This window comes from Podarcis tiliguerta (assembly GCF_965153285.1).
Source record: "Podarcis tiliguerta genome assembly, chromosome: 3".
In the NCBI taxonomy this organism is placed as follows: domain Eukaryota; kingdom Metazoa; phylum Chordata; class Lepidosauria; order Squamata; family Lacertidae; genus Podarcis; species Podarcis tiliguerta.
Window position 1 is genome coordinate 5,779,682 of NC_139536.1, and position 19,667 is coordinate 5,799,348.

The 19,667-nt window shown below is 44.4% G+C and overlaps 2 long non-coding RNA genes across 2 annotated transcripts; one reads left to right on the forward strand and one right to left on the reverse strand.

Annotated features, from left to right (window-relative positions):
* Positions 1-436: 436 nt before the first annotated feature.
* LOC310674051 lies at positions 437-18,999 on the reverse strand. The gene is made up of 3 exons (XR_014509359.1): positions 18,783-18,999; positions 17,002-17,128; positions 437-563 (listed from the first exon to the last, which is right to left on the reverse strand). It is a non-coding gene; the product is annotated as an uncharacterized lncRNA (long non-coding RNA).
* LOC310673770 lies at positions 8,727-9,460 on the forward strand. The gene is made up of 2 exons (XR_014509221.1): positions 8,727-8,787; positions 9,248-9,460. It is a non-coding gene; the product is annotated as an uncharacterized lncRNA (long non-coding RNA).
* Positions 19,000-19,667: the final 668 nt, after the last annotated feature.

The following is a 19,667-nucleotide window of genomic DNA, read 5'->3' on the forward strand; positions in this document are numbered from 1 at the left end:
CAGCGTAACATGTTGTTCCCAGTAGCTGCTTCAGTGTGGCATCTGGCTGCTGATTTCTATTAGTTTTATCAACTCTGTTTATAAGGTTTAGCCTCACGCAAAAACCAAAACATAACCCGTGGTGGTTATAGGGTATATGCTGGGGGGGGGGGTTGCCACACCTCCCTTCCCATTTTGTCATAGTTCATTATCCTCATTGTGGCTCAACAGACTGTTTTGGGGGGGGGATCCTTTCTCCTTCTAGGGTTCTTTTCTACAGATCTGCTCTGCTTCTGCACAGTCGTGCTGGTTGAAACTTCTGTCTCATGAGGGCAAGGTGCTATTTTGGCTGCATAAGCAAGGACGGATAACTGGAAACTGGAAAGAGAGGGAACGTGGTTTTTTTATTTGCTTTTATTGCAAGGGTCAAGCTGGTATAATCATGGAACATTTTGCGGTGGCTTATTCTTTCGATCCAGATGCTTTGGTGAAGAAGCAGAAGGCGTCTCTAGCTGGGGATGAAGCAGCATTCTACGTGGCTCTTAAAAGATCCTGGGTAAGCAGACCTCCTCCATCAGTCTAACCTGTTTGAAAACAAAGCAAAATATAAAGCAGTTATTTTCATTTCACCTAGAATTAGATGTCAAAATGATGAACATAGGAAGGTGGAGCATTGCAGGGAATGAATGAGCTAAGGCAATCAACAATAAGTATTGAAAGGAAATATAAACGCCTTTGGACAAGAACCAATACATTTCTGAGCACAATTCAAAGTGTCGGTGCTGACCTTTAAGGCCCTAAACGGCCTTGGCCCAGTATACATGAAGGAGTATCTCCACCCTCATCATTCAGCCCGGATACTGAGGTCCAGAGCCGAGGGCCTTCTGGAGGTTCCCTCCCTGCAAGAAGTGATGCTACTGGGAACCAGGCAGAGGGCCTTCTCGGTGGTGGCGCCCTGTGAAATGCCCTCCCGTCACATGTCAAGGAGATAAAGAACTATCTGACTTTTAGAAGACATCTGAAGGCTGCCCTGTTTAGGGAAGAGTGGTTTGGGAAACCCCACCAGATGGGCGAGGTATAAATAACAAATTGTTGTTGTTGTTATTTTCTTGTCATGGTTTTCTGTATATATTTGTATTGTTCTAGAGAAGATCCCCAGCTCATCTGAGAGCTGAACAAAAACAAAAAATTACCATTGAAGGAAAATGGACGATATAGGCAATATAAACAGGCAAAAGAAAAGAAAAGTGAGGCATGCCTAGGACTCTACTGTCAGATTCTGATGAACAAATGAGGACAGATTCCAGTTACAGAATCAAGTCTGAGACTGTACAAACTCTTTAGAGATATTGACATGAGTTTTCAAAATGAAGGGTGAAAAGAGTTAGTTATGTGAGGAATATGGGGAAATCCTGGTACTAAATTTGAGTTGGACCTTTTCTCTTTTGCTCTATGGGAAAGCAAAGAATGGCACCATGATTTAAATGATATGTTAATGAGTTGTGGAATGTAAGGCATATGGCAATTCCATTAGCCCTACATGGCCAGTGGAAGTGATGATATTCCAGCTGAACTATTTAAAATTTTAAAAAATGATGCTGTCAAGGTGTTACACTCAATATGCCAGGCAGTTTGGAAAACTCACCCGTGGCCAGAGGATTGGAGAAGATCGGTCTACATCCCAATCCCAAAGAAGGGCAGTGCCAAAGAATGCTCCAACTACCGCACAATTGCACTCATTTCACACGCTAGCAAGGTTATGCTTAAAATTCTGCAAGGCAGGCTTAAGCACTATGTGGACCAAGAAGTCCCAAAAGTGCAAGCTGGATTTCGAAGGGGCAGAGGAACCAGAGACCAAATTGTGCTCTGGTCCAGGGGGTCACGAAGAGTCGGACACGACTAAAAGACTCTTAACATGTAGCCCTACATGATACGTATATCTGAGCAAGGGGTACAACACTAGAAGATAAGAAGAGACTGTAATATTTGCAAAAGGGGATGGGGCAAAACCCAGGTAGGTTTCCTTGGCTGTAAGTCCCATTGTGGTTCAGAGAAATGAGTCATTAGTCAAGCGATTGTGGAGAGATGATTGAAAGCCCTGAAATCAGAGGCTCCTTGACATGCTCAGCCTGGAGGGTTCGGGCCCTGGATGCTGTTTGTGAGATTACGCTTACCTCTGGCAGGTTGTTCAATCTCTTGTTTGGGGAACCGAGATTATTTCTCTTTACAGCACTTCACGTTCGCCCACCCCTTGCATTTTCCAATCTGAGTCATGCGGAGACACGTCACAGGTATGCAACGACCCCCTTCAGCTTTGCATTCTTCTTTAGTCTTTAGTTTCTCCTGGTCTTCTTGACTCTGTGCTGTCTCCTGGTCTTCTAAACTCTGTGCTGCCGCCTTAGAAAATCCTGCACAATGAGAGAGAGAAACTATCACTGTACACTGCAGAGAGCAAAATGTTATAGGTTAGAAAGGCTGTTCCAGATGAACCAGCCCAGACTCTGTGATCACCATCTGAGGCCCTTCTTAATTTGCACCCTCCACAAGAGGTGTGGTGGGTGGTAACATGGGACTGGGCTTTTATCTGCTGGTCCGTGTTTGCAGAATGCTCTCCCCAAGGAGGCACACCTGGAGCCATCATTACATATATATGTGCACCAAGCCAAAGCTTTCCTTTATAAACAGGCCTTTGACCTTGAACTAACAAATTTGATAATACAATAAAATAAGGAAGTCTTTATAGTTTTGAGTAGTGCTCTCCTCTCCATTCCATTCTCCCTCCCCAGTTTTACACCCACCCACCCACACCCCTTTACAGACCTCTTTAGGATATGGGATTATTTGAAGGGGGCTGTTCCTAACATTTACTGAGGTTTTCCCTGCCCTAAAGCTTCTTGGAACTACTGCAAATCTTAAGGTGCTCCTCAACCCTTGTTGATATGTCCCTCTTCTGCTTGTGTGCTGTTGCTTTGAACAATGCAGGGAATCCAGCACTTGAGCTCTCCAGTAAGGGTCTGCAAATGTTTAGCTGAAAGCTACACTCCTATAACTTAGGCCAGTTATAGATCTAATTTCTCACTGGGCAGCAGAAAGCAAACATTTCCACCCTTTCATGGAGCGGACCAGCATCAACCCAATATCTCCAGGCTGAGGCTCTTTCCCTGAGAGCCACTGTCTGTTAGTGGAGACAGTTTTAAGCTAGATGGACCAGTGGTCTGATTTGGTAGAAAGCAAAAGGGTTAAAAGGACTGAGCTATTCTCAAAACCTTTGAATAGTGCGGTTTCCCAGCCTCAATATGCAGGACCTGAAGACAACTGCCTTCTTCTGTATCACTTACCAGACGTAGCCAGGAGCAGCAAAGACAGAATAGCCAAACATAGCTGGAGGATCTTCATGGCTCTGTTAGGATAGACGGTGCAGGGCCACAGGCCAGCAGGTTGTCAGGGGAGAGCCTATCGATCCATATTTGTAGGATCCTTGGCGAACTGTTTCCTCCCACTTCCTTGCAAAGTCCAGCAGTCACCATGCCCTGAAGGATAGTGAGGCTGCATGTTCTGCCATCAGCACATTGTCTTCCCCAGAATGACATGTAGAGAGGGCCCATTGTGAGACCTGGAGGTTGCAAAGACGGGAAGAACCACCCAGATGAGTTATTGAGTACCTACTTTTAGAACAAAAGCCTGTGTACTGGAAGAGGCAAAGGTCACCAGTGTCAAAGCAATGATTCTTCAAGATCAACATCATTGGACTGGTCATGTTGTTCAGCTGCTTGATTACTGGTCAACAAAAGAGGTTCAAAGATTCTCTGAAGGCAAAAAAAGTAGTATAAATACCAAAAAAGGGGAAATACTGGTCTGTGAGCACTCCAATTGGAGAATAGCCTTTATCAAAGGTATTATGGTCTTCGAAGACGCTCGAACTCAGGACAAAGGGAAGAAACATGCTATGAAGAAGGCACACTTGGCAAACCCTCACCATGATCAGCTCCCACCTGGAAACCTATGTCCCCACTGTGGAAGGACGTGTGGATCCAGAATTGGCCTCCACAATCACTGACAGACTCACTGTTAAGACCGTGTTTATGGAAGACAATCTTACTTGGCTACAAGTGATCGCCAAAGAGGAAGGAGGAGGAGGAGGAGGCTGTTAGATCCATGACTGAATTGCAATAGGCCAATAAGGACCTTTCACTCTCAATTGTTTAATGGGGCAGCAAAAAGCCTTTTGCCTCTCCGCTCCGCCTTCTATTCTAAATTATATGCCTAAAGTAAAGGAAAGCTTGGGAGGAACCAAGAGTGGGATTTTTGTGTCGAAGGACAATGAACTCCAACCCAATTCCTGGGGGTGGGTTATGTTCACGTGAGCCCCTTGAAGCACCTTGGAACACAGTGGCATTATGTCTTTGGTTGGCACCCGGGGCAGGACCAGCGGCTGCACAGAGGGTGGACAAAACATAATGTGCCAGCCCAACCCTTGCCACTTTTGCTGGGAGGGCTAGGGGCACAGAGGTTTCATGGGGCCATGCTGCAATGCTTGCCCTCAACAGCCCAGTCAACCAACACAAACTTTGGCATACACATCCTTCCAGCACTTGCTGGGCGGCCCTTCAGTGAAGCACCCAGGGACAAGGCGACAATGCCAGGTCGGGCTCCAGAGACCCCTGGCTGCAGGCAGGGCAGGGAGAATTACATGGGGGTGCCTGGTTCTCGCCTCCTCAACATCATCCACCCAGGGCTACATTCTCCCTGGCCTTCCCCACTCTACACCCCTGCTCCAACCACTATCCAGTCATTCAGAACACAAGCCTGCTCACCCTTTTGTGTGCAGCAGCATTGAGGGAAAGAGAAGTGAAAGGTCCTTATTAGTCTATTGCAAATCAGCCATGGATCTAATAGTCTTCTTCTTCTTCTTTGGCGATCACTCATAGCCGAGTAAAATTGTCTTCCATAAACTCGGTATTAACAGTGGAGGCCAATTCTGAATCCACATATCCTGGTACAGTGGGGACATAGGTTTCCGGATGGGAGTTGATCATGGTGAGGGTTTGCCAACGTGCCTTCCTCTTAGCATGTTTCTTCCCATTGTCCTGAGTTCGTGCGTCTTTAAAGACCATGATACCTTTGGGAAAGGCTGTTCTCCAACTGGAGTGCTCGCAGCCCACTGTTTCCCAATTTTTGGTGTTTACACTACATTGTTTTAGATTTGCCTTCAGAGAGTCTTTAAACCTCTTTTGTTGTCCACCAGCATTACACTTTCCATTTTTAAGTTGGGAATAGAGTAGTTGCTTTGGAAGATGATAATTAAGCACAACATCATGACCAGTCCAATGATACTGATGTGGAAGAATAATTGCTTTGACACTGGTCACTCATGAGACAGAGGTTTCAACCAGCATGGCTGTGCAGAAGCAAAGCAGATCTTTAGAAAAGAACCCTAGAAGGCGGAAGGATCCCCCAAAACAGTCTGTTGAGCCACAATGAGGATAACGAAATATGACAAAATGGGAAGGGACGTGTGGCAACCCCCCTAGCATGTACCCTATAACCACCACAAGTTATGTTTTGGTTTTTGCCTGAGGCTAAACCTTATAAACAGAGTTGATAAAACTAGTAGAAATCAGCAGCTAGACGTCACACAGGAGCAGCTACTAGGGACAACATTTTACGCTGCTCAGAGATGCACTGGTTGCCAATTTTCTATTATCCGGGTTCGAGGTTCTAAACAAGGTCTATAGCTGAATGAAGAGGGTGGAGAAGCTCCTTCAGGTATACTGGGCCGAGGCCGTTGAGATTATTAAAAATCTTTCTAGACAGCATGCAGAATGCTGCAGAAGAGGAGGAACCGGTGAGGTAGCAGGTGGAAGGGGCTGGGGGTAAAGGGTTCATTTGCAGTGCTGTGGATGAGCAAGATGGAGCACTGGGATGAAAGAAAGGGGTTGTGGGTAAGGGGGACAGAGATTTTGGAGGGTAGTCATGTCTGTGGTAAGTGGCTGAGGGAGGTTGAAAGGAAAGACTGGAACAGAAGGAGAGTGTTTATAACACTTTTAGGCAATGCTTAGCTAAATGGACTCAATATGAGGTAGCTTCCTATCTTCTAAAACACACACCCTACCTCTGGCCTCCTTTGGAAAAAGATGGCGGGTCTCAAACACCCAGAGAAGGAAACCCTCCCATAGTAACTTGATATATTTCAGAAGTCATTGCTGGAGAGGATATTGGAGGCAGCCTGGTCCAACCTTCAGCTCAGGGAAGAATCTTCAGCACAGGTTGGAACTGCAGCATCCTTAAGAGATAACTATTCAGCCTCTGCTAATACCTCTTGGGCTTGCCGATCAAGTCGGCGGTTCAAATCCTCGTAAGGAGGTGAGCTCCTATTGCTCTGCCCCAGCTCTTGCCAACCTAGCAACTCGAAAGCACACCAGTGCAAGTAGATAAATAGGTACCGCTGCGACGGGAAGGTAAACGGCGTTTCTGTGCTCTCTGGTTTTGGTCACAGTGTTCCGTTGCACCAAAAGCAGTTTAGTTATGTTGGGCACATGACCCAGAAAGCTGTCTGTGGGCAAACACTCGCTCCCTCAGCCTGAAAGCAAGATGAGAGCCGCAACCCCAGAGTAACTCACGACTGGACTTAACCATCTAGGGGTCCTTTACCTTTTACCTTTTACCTATACCTCTAGTAGAGAAGACCTCCCACATCAGATTGATCCACTGTCAACACAAAACCTCCTTGCAGGTAGAACACTAGTTTTCAGAAAGGAAGGCTACAGAATGATGAGAACTGTAGCCACATTAGCTACTCCAGTTTATGGATGTCTTGAAAAACACTAAAGCATTCTGCAGCTGCCAATTATCTGTTTTTCTCTTTGGCTTGATGGTATCCTAATCTCTGGATTAATTTGTAGTTTGAAACCCCCTTTGTTTCATCTTCAAGGTACACTGTGAGCCTATTCATTTTTTCAGTTTGTGTTTTAAATCTCCCAACTTTTTTGTTGTTGCTACACTGTACATTCCTGCTCTATTGCTTGTTTTAAATACTTCTATTTTTTTTTTTTAAAAAAACCCCACATTGTCTTAAGATAGGTAGGCAGTTTTTGTTTTGTAAGAATGAGGAAATGCTGAGAGAGGAAAGAGGCAACTTGAAACTGTCCTTAACGTTTGTGGTCTGTAGTTGGGATGCTGTCTTTGTGCAAACTGCTCTGACTGACAGACTGTAGCAATACCTTTCCAACGGCCTTTGATTTCGGCAAGATTCCCTTCAACCGCTCCTGGTGTCACAACGTCCCAAGGATCCTATAAATATCGAAAGCTCCGTCTTGCCCTGGAAACCTTTGAGACTTGGCCTTGCTTGTCACACTGCACCCAGCTTTCCCACATTGCTCCATCCCAGCTGAGTCATGAAGATCCTCCAGTTGTGCCTGGCAGTTCTCACTTTGCTGCTCCTGTCTTCTTCAGGTAAGGGAGAGGGACACTTGTCAGCCAATGGGAAGGGGAAGAGGAATCAAGACGTCCTTCTGTGGCCCTGCAAAGGGAACAAGCGTTTCCATCTCACTTTTATACCATAGAAGGAAACTGCCTTGGTCCTTCCATCAGAAATGGGTTTCCCCAGAAGCTGCACCCTGCACCATGCGCTGCAACTCCCATTGCACACTTGCGCAGAACTGTAGCAGCTTGTGGTCCGTTTCAAGATTTCTAAACCATTAAGCAGCTTACAAATGCTTTTAAATAAATAAAATTAGCTAGAGATGTTTCTTTAGTGGACACTGACAGCCAGAAGATACTTGCTTGAACAAGCACCAGTGGTCTTCTAGCTAAATTTCAGGCAGAGGCATGGCCCAGTCAGGGGTCTACCTGGCTCAATACAGTCTACACAGACTGGCAGTGGCTCTTTGGAGTGCTAGGCAAGTGTCTCTCCAAACCCTCCTTGGAGATGATGAGTTGATGCTTGGCTGCTCCACCGAAGAGGGAAAATACTTGCTCTCTGCTGCCCCAGGGGGCAGGACTATTTGGATCAAGTTATACATAGGTTTCAGTTGAAAAAGCTTCTTGATGGTAAGAGCAGCTGTGGTGGGCTCTCGCTCACTGAAGAGCCATCTGTTGGGGGATGCTCATGTTCTGGATTCTGTTCACATGGTGGAGTAGATGACCCAGGGATGTCCTCCATCCTCTCCTAGAAAGTAATAGGAAACTCACTCGGAATCCTGGTTTCCATGAAGGCAAAACAACGCCGTCCTTGCACAAAAGGGATTGCTTGGGGGACCTCAAGCACAGCAGATATTCAAAAAAATCTTAAGGGTGAGGGACTCAGGAAACCTTCTCCCACCCAAAAAAGTAGCCCACAGACTAATGAGGCCCATTGTCTATTTGTGGGGGTGGGGACTGGAGAGGAGGGCGCATGGAATGGTGTACCATGGATGAAGCCATGGCCAGCTGAGCCCATGAAAAGGAGCACTCTGAACTATAAGCACTTTGTTGAAGGTCCCATTTCTGATGAAGTGATTCTAAAGCAGGAATGGGGAGCAACTTCAGCTAATGGCTGAGAGGTGCTGGGCATGGAACCCCCCAACATCCAGAGAGTTAAGGAATCCCCCATTCCTGAACTTGTGCCTCCCTTTCTTCCTCTTCTGAATTTCCTCTCCTCTCCGCAGTGGACAGTAACTTATTTTTCTTCCTCTGTGTAGGATCTGCCCAGCTAATACCAGGGAATAGACAGCAATGCAGAGCCTCCGGTGGTGTCTGCAGAATTGTACGTTGTATCTATCCCTTCATTCAGAAAGGGAGATGTGGATGGCTGAGAAAATGTTGCGTAAGGTAACTTCAGCTCACCTGACAAGAGATCAAATGAGTAGCCAGAATATAAGTGTCATCAAAGTTTTTTTGATGGTTGCTAGACTTAACCAGAAGTTTCTTTAGATGTCTGAAGGCAGCCTTGTTTAGGGAAGCGTTGAATGTTTAATAGAATATTTTATTTTAATATTTTGTTGCAAGCCACCCAGAGTGGCTGGGGAAATCCAGCCAGATGGGCGGAGTATGAAGATATTATTATTATTATTATTATTATTATTATTATTATTATTATTATTATTTTGTGTAAAGTATGCGTGTTTGCATGCATTATTGTTGGCCCATCAAGAAGACTTCCCCCAGGGCAACTTCCAAATGGCAATAAAATTTGATCCACAAAGGGATAAAATATTAAAATGGTTCATAGTGCAAATGCTGCCTCTGAAATGCGAGTAACTCTGGTATTTTTCTTTTCCAGATATCTCAGGAAGGAATGATTGCTGCCTGCTTACCCAGGATCCTTTGAAAAATGGGAGATGTTCCCTCACCTTGAGAGCCACTGGATCCTGCTTAATCCCTTGCTGGAGACGCCTTCTGCTTATTCCCCAAAGCATCCAGATAAAAATTAATAAATGAAGACTTCAGAAAAATTCCATCAATTGTATGAGCTTGTTCCTTGCAATAAAAGCAAAATAAAACACTCCATCCCCTCTGTTTCCTATTTTCAGGTATGAGTGCTGTTGCTTTTGAAGCCAAAATGGCACATTTCACCTATGGGGAGGAATCCCCCCAAAACAGCTCCAAGAGAAGGACGGAATGACAAGGAGGAGGAGAAAGGAGGTGGGAATGGGAATTAAGGAGAAGCAATTTTATTCAGTTCACTTTTAAAGGCATTCCAACATTATTTGCACTTTCTGAAGCAACAGGTGAACTGAAACAGAATGTGAATACAGTGGTACCTCAGGTTAAGTACTTAATTCGTTCTGTAGGTCCCTACTTAACCTGAAACTGTTCTTAATCTGAAGCACTACTTTATCTAATAGGGCCTCCTGCTGCTGCCGTACCGCTGGAGCACCATTTCTGTTCTCTTCCTGAAGCAAAGTTCTTAACCTGAAGCACTATTTCTGGGTTAGCGGAGTCTGTAACCTGAAGGGTATGTAACCTGAAGCATATGTAGCCTGAGGTACCACTGTAGTCTGTGCTCTGAATTTTTCAGTGCACTTCTCCAACCACACAACTTGGGGGGAAATGCCTACAATTGGGGAAAGTGTGCCTAAGTATGCATATATTAATGAAAACAAAAATGCATTATATTTGGGAATGTTTCTATATTGTGGAATATTTATTTGCAGAAATATGTATTTTGGGCAAAGTTTCATACAAAGAGGAAATTGCCACTGAAATGTTGATTGATTTATTTTATTTAAAAAACACAAATTTCTGTGGAAATGCGGAGAACTGGATTTAAGATTGGAAAAATGAGAAGCCCAGAGAAACCACAGGGGAGAGATTCTCCCATCCCTAGAAGGAAGGGATGAAAGGGAAAGTCCTAGAGACGGACATGGCTGGCTTGCTGGAGCAGAGAACAAAGGCACCTCCCCATAGCAACATTTTATTTTGCATGTTGGTCATGAAATCTCTAACCCACTCTTCTTCTCTTATATACGCTGGAATATGGAGAAAGTAGGAAGCAAACAGTGGAGTCTCTCCCGCTGCTTGGAAAATGTTCTTGCTTTCTGTTTCTTTACACTTCCAAGCCACAGTTTCTGGGTTCTCCAGTAAGGGCTGACAAAGACTTCCTTGGCCCAAGGTAGACGATAGCCAGCTTGCTGATATTTGTAGTTTTGCCTTCCTTCCAAGAGGTGGAGTCAGAGACTCGCTTTCCTTTGCGAAAAAGGCAGAAGCAGAAGGAAAGGAAAGGTTCTCCTTTGGTGGGTGCATTTCAGTAAACGGTAAAAAAAGAGAGAAAGAGAGAGACAGGGACAGACTGAAAGCAGGGGAACTCTGGGGTCTGGTTTTATTCTCTGGGTTACTCAGAGATGTTTAACTTGAACAACAATGAGTCTTTTAAAGGCAAAAAACCGCCTTTCCCAAGCTAGTGGCCTGGGTGGGCCTTATCATCCAGGAATTCATTTATTTATATAATAATATTATTATTATAATTTATTATTTATACCCCACCCATCTTGCTAGGTTTTCCCCAGCCACTATGGGCGGTTCCCAACAGAATATTAAAAATACGATAAAAGAACACACATTAAAAGCTTCCCTAAACAGAGCTGCCTTCAGATGCCTTCTAAAAGTCAGATAGTTCTTTATTTCCTTAACATCTGACGGGAGGGCATTCTATAGGTTGGACACCACCACTGAGAAGGCCCTCTGCCTGGTTCCCTGTAGCTTTGCTTCTCGCAGGGAGGAAACCGCCAGAAGACCCTCAGAGCTGGACCTCAGTGTCCAGGCTGAACGGTGGGGGTGGAGACGCTCCTTCAGGTATACTGGGACAAGGCCGTTTATATTATTAAAAGTGAAGGTAGGTAGCCGTGTTGGTCACTTCTTCAGATAGAAGAAGACACATCTTCAGTATTGAAGGAATAAATTTTTAAATTTTGTTTATATTATTAAAAATATTTATAGACAGTGGTTTGTTTTTTTAAAAAAACAGCAACAACCAAGCAACACAGGAAACAATTTGCAACATTAGAGTGACTTTGATAAAAGCAAACCTGAATTTATTTGAAAGCATTTATAAACCACTTAACATTTTTAGAATCTGTAAGCAGCACACAATATTCAAAACAACTAATGCCATTAAAACAGCAATACATCATAAATTAAGTACCTAATACATACTAAATTAAGTACCAGTATACAAAGATCTTTTTTTGGGGGGGGGGGAGTGAAATGAAATGAAACAAAGCAAAGCAAAACAAAACAAAATCATGGGATTCCAGGAGAGAAAGAAAGGGTTTTTTAAAAACACAAACGCCTCAAAGCTGAATTAAAAATATGTGAAAAACAAGGGGAAAATGAGACGTTGTCTTATGTGAACAATTTCAACATAATCCATGGATTGACTATGCAGCCAACCATTAATCTTATGGTATTTTTAAAAAAGCATTTTACGAGAAGGCAACAGTTTCTCTGATAAAACAGAATTTCGGCATCTTGTCAAATATATTATTGTTCTTTGCTGCCTACCCTAAGATCGTTAAACAATGGTACCTTTTTATGATGAAAATTACTTACTAGTTCTATTGTGTTGTCAGGGAACATAGGAACAAAGGACACTGATCATGTTGGATCGGCCTATCTAACTCAGTACAGTCATACCTTTTTGACATACTAAATCCATTCCGGAAGTCTGTTCGACTTCCAGAACATTCAGAAACCAAGTTGCGGAAGCATATCAACCTACCCTCACTTGCTTCTGTCCCAATCCTGCATTGTCCCACTGTTTTCTCAGAGCATCCTCATCCCACTCCTGCCTTTAGAACCTTGGGAAAACAGCCAATGAAAGCAGAGTGATGCCGACTTACAATTTTATTCTATAGTAAGAGATATAGCAATATCCTGTACCTTCTGTGAAATATGCCCATTCCTCCTGACCCCATCTTATCTTCACAACAACCTCAAGGGTAAACATCACCACCATCATTTTATTCCTTGCATCCCACCCATATGACTGCGTTGCCCCAGCCTCTCGGGGGGCTTCCAACAAATTTATTGTTGGAGCTCAAGGCACTGTACGTGGCTGATCCCCAGCTGATATCCTCACAACAGAGTGTGCTGGCTGGGTTGAGAGATGGCGACTGTCCCAAGGTCACCCCAATGTGCTTCATGGCTGGGCAGAGATTGCAACCTGGATCTCTGCAGCCCTCGCTTATCATCACCATGACACAGTAGCTCTGGTAGAGACAGTGTGTGGTTCAAAGTCATCCAGTAAGTTTCATGGCCAAGTGTGGATTAGCACTCAGGCCTTCCCGGTCTAAAGCACCCTGCCCATAGATCACCATGCCCTTGTGATGTAATGGAATAAACATTGCAGTGTTCCTGTGTGGGGTGTGTCATTGGAGATCCCTTGGAAATTTCAGCTGGTCCAAGCTGGTGGCCTTCAGCTGTGTAGGACTGCAGCTGGCTTCAGCCCCAGCCAGCATGGCCTGGAGTCAGAGATAATGGTTGCTGTAAGGTAAAGGTAAAGGGACCCCTGACCATTAGGTCCAGTCGTGGCCGACTCTGGGGTTGCGGCGCTCATCTCGCTTTATTGGCAGTGGGAGCCGGCGTACAGCTTCCAGGTCATGTGCCATCATGACTAAGCCGCCTTTGGCGAACCAGAGCAGTGCATGGAAACGCTGTTTACCTTCCCGCCGGAGTGGTACCTATTTATCCACTTGCACTTTGATGTGCTTTCGAACTGCTAGGTTGGCAGGAGCAGGGACCGAGCAACGGGAGCTCACCCCGTTGCTGGGATTCGAACCGCTGACCTTCTGATCGGCAAGTTCTAGGCTCTGTGGTTTAACTCACAGCACCACCCATGTCCCTAATGGTTGCTGTAATGTAACAAAAAAAATTATGGAGAGTGCACCAGGTTGGCAAAGACAAAAATGTCAAGAGGGTATTATTTTGGGTGGACATCTAAATTAGCAAAGGATTTCTTGGAGTTGATATATAATGAAATGAAGAAAATGCTTTAAAAGACCAGAAATCCTCTTATTAGGAATATTAGGTATGGATGTCCCCACATTTTTATTTCTCTACACAACCATGGCAGCGCAAATGGTTTACACTCAGAAATAGAGAGAAAATAATACCAACAGAGGAGGAGCGGCAGGTGAAAATGATGGAATATGTGGAATTAACAAACCTAACTAACAGAATAAGGGCTCAGGAAGATGGAATCTTTAAGGAAGGATGAAAAATGTTTTCAGAATAACTGAACAATTAAATCAGTTAAAAGGTTAGCAGGGTTGGAGTAAATTTAGCAGTTTCAAGTACTGAAGTTTTAGGGAGCAAGGAGAAAAATAAAACATAAAGACTAATTAGAATATACAGTTCTACTGCATAAATAAATGAAATTGTGGAAGAGAAGGAAAGTCAATTATTATTAACGTATGGCTATATTGATTGGAATGTGAAAAATTGTAATGGAAAAGTATAAATAAAGATATTACATTAAAGTCCTAATAAAAACTTCAAAAAGAAAAAGAAAAAACTGGAAAGAGAGGGAACGGGACTTTTTAATTTGCTTTTATTGCAAGGGGCAAGCTGGTATAATCATGGAACATTTTGCGGTGGCTTATTTTTTCGATCCAGATGTTTTGGTGAAGAAGCAGAAGGCATCTCTAACTGTGGCTCTTAAAAGATCTTGGGTAAGCAGACCTCCTCCATCAGTCTAACCTGTTTGAAAACAAAGCAAAACATAAAGCAGTTATTTCCATTTCACCTGGAATCAGATGTCAAAATGATGAACATAAGAAGGTGCAGCATTGCAGGGAATGAATGAGCTAAGGCAATCAATAACAAGTATTTCAGGGAAATGTAAACTCCTGTGGACAAGAACAAATACGTTTCTGAGCACAATTCAAAGTGTCGGTGCTGACCTTTAAGGCCCTAAACGGCCTTGGCCCAGTATACCTGAAGGAGCATCTCCACCCTCATCATTCAGCCCGGATACTGAGGTCCAGCGCCAAGGGCCTTCTGGAGGTTCCCTCCCTGCAAGAAGTGAGGTTACAGGGAACCAGGCAGAGGGCCTTCTCGGTGGTGGCACCCTGTGGCACTCCTGTGGACAAGAATAAAGATCTTGTCATGGTTTTCTGTACATATTTCAATTGTTCTAGTGCATGTCCAGCTTGTCTGAGAACTGAACAATACTACAAATGACAAATGAAGGAAAATAGAAGATATAGACAAAATAAACAGGGAAAAGAAAAGAAAAGAAAAGAAAAGAAAAGAAAAGAAAAGAAAAGAAAAGGGAGAGATGCCTAGGACTCTACTGTCAGATTCTGATGAACAAATGAGTACAGATTCCAGTTACAGAATCAACTCTGAGTCTGAACAAACTCTTTAGAGATATTAACATGAGTGGAACGCCCTCCCATCAGATGTCAAGGAGATAAACAACTATCTGACATTTGGAAGACATTTGAAGGCAGCCCTGTTTGGGAAGCTTTTAATGACTGATGTTTTAATGTATTTTTAATCTTTTATTGGAAGCCATCCAGAATGGCTGGAGAATAAATTATTATTATTATTATTATTATTATTATTATTATTATTATTATTATTATTATGGATTACAGAGATCTTCCTTAGTTAAAAAGAGGACCAAAAGAAGAAGAAATTACAGTGGTACCTCAAGTTACAAACGCTTCAGGTTACAAACTCCGCTAACCTGGAAGAGTTACCTCGAGTTGAGAACTTTGCCTCAGGATGAGAATGGAAATCGTGTGCCGGCGGTGCAGCGGCAGATAGAGGCCCCATTAGTGAAAGAACGCCTCTAGTTGAGAACAGTTTCAGGTTGAGAACGGACCTCCGGAACGAATTAAGTTCGTAACTTGAGGTACCACTGTACAGATCTAAAGGAAAAGGGAGACATGCCTAGGACCAGTGCTTTTTTGTGGGGTGGGGGGGCCACAGGGGTACAGGTACCCCTAAACATTTTTGTTGACATGCTTTCTGCGAAGAAGCAAAGCCTCTTCCAGCCACAGGAAGAGGCTTTTTGGGATCTGGCGCGATCGTCTATGCCATTTCCATTGCCTCCTCCAGCAGCAACAGCAAAGGCAGGTTGGGGGAGAGGCACAGCCCGGGTTTCCTTGCCGCTACGGGAACCAATCGCAAAGCAGAGCCTTCCCAGCCGCATGCCGGTAGCTCCTCCCCCCTTCCCTCAAGGCCCATTTGCGCCTGGAAAACTCTGCAGGGCTGTCCTGGAAGCACTGTGTAGCTGCAGCTATAGACGAATTTTAAAAGAAACATTGAAAGATGCAGACCAGTTTCCCATGCGGTTTCCCCCTTCTGCGCACACAACAAAATGTCATAACAAAAGGCAAGGTGCTCATGCTGTTCTTGCATGTGGGTCTTATTAGCGTTTTGAAAGCTGCCCTACACTCGTTATAGGTGAACTGTCAGCTGTGTAATATGAGGTAATGCATGTCCATTTACTGTATGTTTTTTCTGTTAAAGCTATGGTTTTCCCAGTAGTGATGTATGGAAGTGAGAGCTGGACCATAAAGAAGGCTGATTGCTGAAGAATTGATGCTTTTGAATTATGGTGCTGGAGGAGACTCTTGAGAGTCCCATGGACTGCAAGAAGATCAAACCTATCCATTCTGAAGGAAATCAGCCCTGAGTGCTCAATGGAAGGACAGATCCTGAAGCTGAGGCTCCAATCCTTTGGCCACCTCATGAGAAGAGAAGACTCCCTGGAAAAGACCCTGATGTTGGGAAAGATGGAGGGCACAAGGAGAAGGGGATGACAGAGGACGAGATGGTTGGACAGTGTTCTCGAAGCTACCAGCATGAGTTTGACCAAACTGCGGGAGGCAGTGGAAGACAGGAGTGCCTGGCGTGCTCTGGCCCATGGGGTCACGAAGAGTTGGACATGACTCAACAACATGATACAACAACATTTGAACTATAAAATGGTGATTTTCTTGAGTCAACATGAGAGTACCCCTAAATATTTTTTTAGAAAAAAAACAAACCGCACGGCCTAGGACTCTACTGTCAGATTCTAATGAACAAATGATGGCAGATCCCAATTACAGAATCAACTCTGAGACTCTACAAACTCTTTTAGAGATATTAACATGAGTTTTCAAAATGTTCAAAAAGTTAGTTGTGTGAGGAATATGGGGAAATCCTAGTACTAAATTTGAGTTGGACCTTGAAGCAAAGAATGGCACCATGATTTAAATGATATGTTAATGAACTGAGGAATGCAATGCATATGGCAATTTCATTAGCCCTACATGTTACATATATCTGAGCAAGGGCTACAACCCTAGAAGATAAGAAGAGGCTGTAATATTTGCAAAAGGGGATGGGGCAAAACCCAGGTGTGTTTCCTTGGCTGTAGCTCCCATTGTGGTTCACAGAAATGAGTCATTAGTTAAGGGCCTGAAGACCCTGAAATCAGAGGCTCCTTGAAATGCTCAGCCTGGAGGGTTTGGGCCGTGGATGCTATTTGTGAAATTACGCTTATCTCTCATAGCTTGTTTGATCTCTTGTTTGGCAAAACGAGATTACTTTTTGCAGCACTTCATCTTCCCCTCACAGCTTCCGATCTCAGTAAGATGGAGACACGTCACAAGCATGCATTTACCACCTTCAGCCTTGCATGCTTCCTTAGTCTGTGGTGTCTCCCAGGCAAATCCTGCACAAAGAGAGAGAGAAAATATCACTGTTCACTGCAGAGAGCAAAGTAAGGTTATGAGTTTTCAGGGGGCAAAGAAAATTCAGAAGAGGAAGGAAAAGGGGGTACAAGTTCACTGGCACCTCAGGGTATGGTGGCATTCCAGCTCCCAACTCCAACCATTGACCACACATATTGTCTGAGCTGGAGTCAGATGCCGGTCATCACAAAGAAACAGTTGTCAGTGAAGTTTAATTTTTATTCAAGGAATCGGCATACAACTCAAGTCACATGTCATCACAAAGAAACAGTTGTCAGTGAAGTTTAATTTTTATTCAAGGAATCGGCATACAACTCAAGTCACATGTAGCTCTTGTCTCTACTGAGCAGTTACCAGGACTGAAGGTCCCTGTCTTCCACTCCTTCTAAGGCTCCTCCTCTTCCAAACATTTCCCAAGCCTTATCTAAAGTCGTCTGCCCGCCTCTGACCTCTGTTCTGCTTTTCTCAGTGCCCTGCACATTCTTGGGGACCAGTGGTCAGGGGATCTTGTCACAACCGGAAAGGGAGACTCCAGGCATTCTTCAGCAGCCTCTTCACCACCACCCCTCCTCTGCTTCAGCCTTGGAGTGTGAACTGCTCCCTGTCGCAGGTTCCTCCTGCTCACTAAACCCTGTTGCCCCTTTGGTACAATGCACCTCCTCCCAATCTTCTCCCTCTGACCTCTCCTCAGTGTCCCACCAACAATCCCCGGGCTCTGAGCCTTCTTCCACTTGGATTTGTATTTGGGGGTTCCCACCTGGCACCTCAACACCACTCCTCCTCCTCGTCCAGCCAGTCCCTGACACATGTTCTCCATCCCTGCTTTGGAATCCATAGAAATGGGACCTTCAAGATTACTGCAACACATTATACGTAGGCTGCCTCCAAAGACAATTTGGAAACTAACTGATGCAGAATTTGCTGGTCTGGTTGCTCACCTGGCCAAGACGGCCCAAGCATATTATACCATTCTTGGCCCAACTGCACTGGCTACCAGTTAATTTCCAGCCCCTAATTCAATGTTCTGGTTTTGACTTATGAAGCCTTAAATGGCTCAGGGCTGCAAGACCTCAAGGTCTGCCTCTCTCCAGATGAACCAGCCCAGACACTGTGATCATCATCTAAGGCCCTTCTCCATTTGCCCCCTCCATGTGAGGTCTGGAGGGTGGTAACACAGGAATGGCCCTTTCTGTGATGCCTCCCTGTTTGTGGAATGCTCTCCCCAAGGAGGCACACCTGGAGCCATCATTGCATATATTTGTGCACCAAGCCAATGCTTTCTTTTATAACCAGTCCTTTGACCTTGAACTAACAAATTTGATAATACAATAAAATAAGGAAGTGTTTATAGTTCTGAGTAGTGCTCTCCTCTCCATTCCATTCTCCCACCCCACCCCTCTCTCTCTCTCTCTCTCTCTCTCTCTCTCTCTCTCTCTCTCTCACACACACACACACACACACACACACCACTGTCAGTTAGTTTACACAGTATTAAGCTAGGTGGACCAGTGGTTTGACTTGGTAGAAAGCAGAAGGGTTAAAATACTGAGCTATTCTCAAAACCTTTGAATAGTGCTGTTTCCCAGCCCCACTATGCAGGACCTGAAGACAACTGCCTTCTTCTGTATCACTTACCAGACGTAGCCAGGAGCAGCAAAGACAGAATAGCCAAACTTAGCTGGAGGATCTTCATGGCTCTGTTAGGATAGATGGTACAGTGAGACTTGGTGCAAGGCCACAGGCCAGAAGGTTGTCAGGGGAGAGCCGAGTGATCCATATTTGCAGGATCTTTGGGAAGCTGTTTCCTCCCACTTCCTTGCAAAGTCCAGCAAGTCGTCACCATGCCCTGAAGGAAAGTAGGGCTGCTGGATCAGCAATCAGCACACTGTCTTCCCCAGAATGACATGTAGAGATGGAAAGATTAGAGGTTTTGGCCCATTGTGAGATGTGGAGGATGCTAAGACCGGAACAAGCACCCAGATGAGTCATTGAGCACCAGTGTACTGGAAGAGCCAGTGTACTGGAAGAGGCAAAGGTCACCAGTGCGATTGCCGAAAAATGGGAAACACTGGGCTGTGAGCACTCCAATTGGAGCACAGTCTTAATCAAAGTATCATGGTCTTTTAAGATGCACGAACTCAGGACAAAGGGAAGAAACGTGCTACGAGGAAGGCACGCTTGGCAAACCCTCACCATGATCAACTCCCTCCTGGAAACCTATGTCCCCACTGTGGAAGGACATGTGTATCCAGAATTGGCCTCCACCACCTTTTCTTCATCTCCTGGAATCCCACAATGTTTTGTTTGATTCCCCCCCTCCCTTTCTATACTGCTACTTAATTAGTTTTTTGATATATTGCTGTTTTGATGGCATTATTTGCTTTTAGTATGGTGTGCTGCTTACAGATGTTTAAAATATTAAGTGGTTTATAAATGCTTTTAAAATCAATTCAAGTTTGCTTTTATCAAAGTGACTCTAATGTAAATTGTTTACTGTCATGTTGGTTTTTAAAATAAAAA